At 57.5% G+C, this 4,300-nt stretch overlaps 1 non-coding gene across 1 annotated transcript; it reads left to right on the top strand.

The window, feature by feature from the left end:
* The first annotated feature begins 274 nt into the window (after window positions 1-274).
* Window positions 275-348, top strand: TRNAV-CAC (transfer RNA valine (anticodon CAC)). The gene has a single exon. It is a non-coding gene; the product is annotated as a tRNA-Val (tRNA).
* The last annotated feature ends 3,952 nt before the right edge of the window (window positions 349-4,300 follow it).

Below are 4,300 nucleotides of genomic sequence, written 5' to 3'. Positions count from 1 at the left end.
GTATAAGATGGTATATAATGTAACTCTGTTGATATAACCTAGGTGGCAAACGTTATGGTGGTTGCAAAGACTTTGAGAAAATATAATACACTTGCAATGTTCCACAAATTATGCATGTGCATGTTCATACACTTCATGGCATGCACGCGATAGACCCGAAATGGCTCGTGACCGGCGGCGGCGGAAATCGCACGCGCCAGGCAAGCAGTTGAGGCCAGCGTCCCGGTTCGATAGAATAATACATAAAGCACTGCATTGGAACAATTGCATCTAAGTCTGGGTGGTGTAGTTGGTTATCACGTTAGTCTCACACACTAAAGGTCCCCAGTTCGAACCTGGGCTCAGACATTTTTGAACGAAACTAGTTTATTTTTTTTAAAAAAATTGTCCTTATCTTTTCTTCAAAACAATTCTGTATCATTGAACGTTGTCTCAATTTTTTCTTTTTGAGGATTCTTAGTTTTTTAACGGAACCTACTCTTGGTTTTTTATTTTTTTTATTGTTCTTACCTTTTTTTCAAAACAAAGATTTCTCATTGAACCTGGTCTCTAATTTTTTTATTGTTCTTATCTTTTTTTCAAAACAATGAATTTTCATTTATCTCGTTAAAACAAATAAGGAAAAAATGTGATCATCCCGGAACTTGAAAGGCAAACGTTGTCTTAGCTAATAATAGTGATGGTCAATCTTCCAACATTATCCAGAAAGTGAAGATTCCATACAATTGAAAAATCTTCATGTGCCTTATGGATAATGGGATTATCCTAACCACAGTTCATCTAAATAGTCGTTTAGTTTGTTTAAACACCGTGTAAACGCTACATAGTTGTCGGCGTTCCCAGACCGGGGGTCCCTGGGCCGACGAGTGAATGTCGCCGCGTGCCCCAGCCCAGATGGGTCGAGCGCGAGGGCGAGCGCGAAGGGGGGAGAGCGAGGCGGCCGGAGACCGGCGTGAGAGAGGTGGGAATCCCGTGGCCCTCGTGTTCGTCCCGCGCCCAGGTCGGGTGCGCTTGCAGTAGGGGGTTACAAGCGTCCACGCGGGAGAGGGAGCGAGCGGCTCCAAGCGAGCGCCTGTTCTCGTCCTCGTCCCTGTGCGGCCAACCTTCTCTAAGAGGGCCCTGGTCCTCCCTTTTATAGGCGTAAGGAGAGGATCCAGGTGTACAATGGGGGGTGTAGCAGGGTGCTACGTGTCTAGCGGAGGTGAGCTAGCGCCCTAGGTACATGCCGTTGTGGCAGCCGGAGAGATCTTGGCACCCAGCTGGTGTGATGTCGTGGCCGTCGAAGGAGCGATGGAGCTTGGCGGAGGGACAGCTGTTGGAGCGGTTGAGTCCTTGCTGACGTCCTCTTGCTTCCGTAAGGGGGCGGAGAGCCACCGTCGTCACAGAGCATGCGGGGCGCCATCATTGCCTATCCGGCGGAGCGAGCCAGATGGGACGTCGGTCTTGTTCCCTGCGGCCTGAGTCAGCTCGGAGTAGGGTGATGATGGCGCCTCCTGTTGACGTGGCTGGTCTACGCCCTAGGTTGGGCGATGTGGAAGCTCCTCCGAAGCCGAGGTCGAGTCCGAGCCCCCGGGTTGGGCGAGGCGGAGATTGTCGTCTTCTGGGGCCGAGCCCAAGTCCGAGCCCTGGGTCGGGCGAGGCGGAGATCGTCGTCTTCTGGGGCCGAGCCCAAGTCCGAGCCCTGGGTCGGGCGAGGCGGAGATCGTTGTATTCTGGGGCCGAGCCCAAGTCCGAGCCCTGGGTCGGGCGGAGTTCGCCGTCTTCCGGGACTTAGCCCGAGTCCGAGCCCTGGGTCGGGCGGAGTTCGCCGTCTTCCGGGGCTTAGCCCGAGTCCGAGCCCTGGGTCGGGCGGAGTTCGCCGTCTTCCGGGGCTTAGCCCGAGTCCGAGCCCTGGGTCGGGCGGAGTTCGCCGTCTTCCGGGACTTAGCCCGAGTCCAAGCCCTGGGTCGGGCGGAGCGGAGCTTCCCATGGTGCCTCCGGCAGAGCCTGACTGCCTGTCAGTCTTACTCTGTCCAGTGGCGCTGCAGTCGGTGTGGCGTAGGCGGCGCTGTCCTTCTGTCAGGCCGGTCAGTGGAGCGGCGAAGTGACGGCGGTCACTTCGGTTCTGCCGGCTGGGGGGTGCGCGCCAGGATAAGGGTGTCAGGCCACCTTTGCATTAAATGCTCCTGCGACTTGGTCGGTCGGTGCGGCGATTTGGTCAGGGTTGCTTCTTAGCGAAGGCAGGGCCTCGGGTGAACCGGGAATATGTTCGCCGCGGAAGGGGGGCCTCGGGCGAGACGGAAATCCTCCGGGGATCGGCTGCCCTTGTCCGAGGCTAGGCTCGGGTGAGGCGTGATCGTGTCCCTCAAATGGACTGATCCCTGACTTAATCGCACCCATCAGGCCTTTGCAGCTTCGTGCTGATGGGGGTTACCAGCTGAGAATTAGGAGCCTTGAGGGTACCCCTAATTATGGTCCCCGACAGTAGCCCCCGAGCCTCGAAGGGAGTGTTTGCACTCGCTTGGAGGCTTTCGTTGCACTTTTTTGCAAGGGGACCAGCCTTTCTCGGTTGCGTTTTGTTCTGGTGGGTGCGCGTGAGCGCACCCGCCGGGTGTAGCCCCCGAGGCCTCGGAGGAGTGGTTTCACTCCTTCGAGGTCTTACTGCCTCACGTAGTGCTTCGGCTGGTCTGGTCGTTCCCTCATGCGAGCTGGCCGTAGCCCAGGTGTACGGTCGGGTCCCAAGTTCTCGGGCTGGTATGTTGACGCTGTCAACGGTTCGGCCGGAGCCGGGTTTGCGAGAGCAGCCCCCGAGCCTCTGCACAGAGCGAGAGGGCGGTCAGGGGTAGACTCGACTTTTTTACATGCGCCCCTGCGTCGCCTTTCCGCAAGGAGGAGGGGGGGAAGCGCCATGTTGCCCTCGATGGGCGCCGAACATGGTGTCTCCGACGAGCTGCAAGCGGGTAATCCGAGTGGACGTCCGTGCCCCGTTCGTTAGGGGTCGGCTAGGGGCCCAGAGGCACGCCCAAAAGTACCTGCGGGTGATCTGCCAGACCCGGTCCCCTGGCGACGGGGTCCGAGGGCTCGATGCCTCCCTCTGGTGGGATTCTGTTACAAGATCGTTCCCGCCGGTCTCGGAAATGTCCTAGGGTACCTCGGGAGCGCAGCCCGAGCCTTGGTTATGTATCGAACGTACCCATGGTCATCCCTCGCTCGACGTCTCAGGCGGCTGTGAACCCTTCGGGGGCCAGCCTTCGAACCCCTGATCAGTATTGGGCGCGGAGCCCGAGTAGCCTGAGGCGGTCGTTGAACCCTTTCGAGGGGCCAGCCTTTGAACCTCTGACCAGTAGTGGGTGTAGGGCCCACGCGATCTGAGGCGGCTGTTGAACCCTTCCGGGGGGCAGCCTTCGAACCTCTGATCAGTAGGGGGGCTCGGAGCCTGGTTCCTTCTCGGGGAAGGATCCTTTTCGGGGTATCCCCCTTTCCCGGTCCCTGTTGCAAGAGAGAGAAAGAGGAAAAACGGAAAAGGATACGAAATCGAACGACGCGGCGTACCTTTTTGGACGCGTTCATTTTGGCGAAGGGGAAGCGTCGCCCGCTTCTCCTGCCAGAGGCGCCGCGTGTCCCGTCGCGGAGTTAATGCGACGAGGCGAGTGGTTGGAGGGGTGACTGAAAGGGAAATGTGCCCTTGGCCCATTTCTAAGTATTTTGGTGATTAAGTGTCAACACAAGTGCTTAGATGTGAACCAATGCCCATGAATGAACAAAGTGCAAATCTACAACAAAGGTATGTTTCTAAGTCTTAGTACATTGGTTTTGTGTACTAATATATTTGTCTAAGTGTTAGAAACAGATAGAAGAAGATAAGAGAAGACTTGGCTGTGTACAGCCAAGGGACTGTTTCGGTCTGGGGCACCGGACTGTCCGGTGGTGCACCGGACAGTGTCCGGTGGTGCACCGGACAGTGTCCGGTGCGCCAGGCTCCCTCGGCCGAAGAGCCCGCTCTCGGGAATTTGCTGACGGCGTACGGCTAAAATCCACCGGACTGTCCGGTGTGCACCGGACTGTCCGGTGAGCCAACGGTCGGGCGAGCCAACGGTCGGCCGCGGAATCTGCGCGCCACACGTGGTCTGGCCAACGGTCGGAAGGAAGCACCGGACTGTCCGGTGTGCACCGGACTGTCCGGTGCGCCAGATCTGCAACGGTCGGCAACGGTCGGCTTCGCCATTTAAGGAAAGGAATCGGGCACCGGACACTGTCCGGTGTGCACCGGACTGTCCGGTGCGCCCGACGACAGAAGGCAAAGATGGCCTTCCAGATTTGT

This window comes from Zea mays, chromosome 10 (assembly GCF_902167145.1).
Source record: "Zea mays cultivar B73 chromosome 10, Zm-B73-REFERENCE-NAM-5.0, whole genome shotgun sequence".
NCBI classification, from domain to species: domain Eukaryota; kingdom Viridiplantae; phylum Streptophyta; class Magnoliopsida; order Poales; family Poaceae; genus Zea; species Zea mays.
This window is presented reverse-complemented; position numbering and strand designations above follow the sequence as displayed.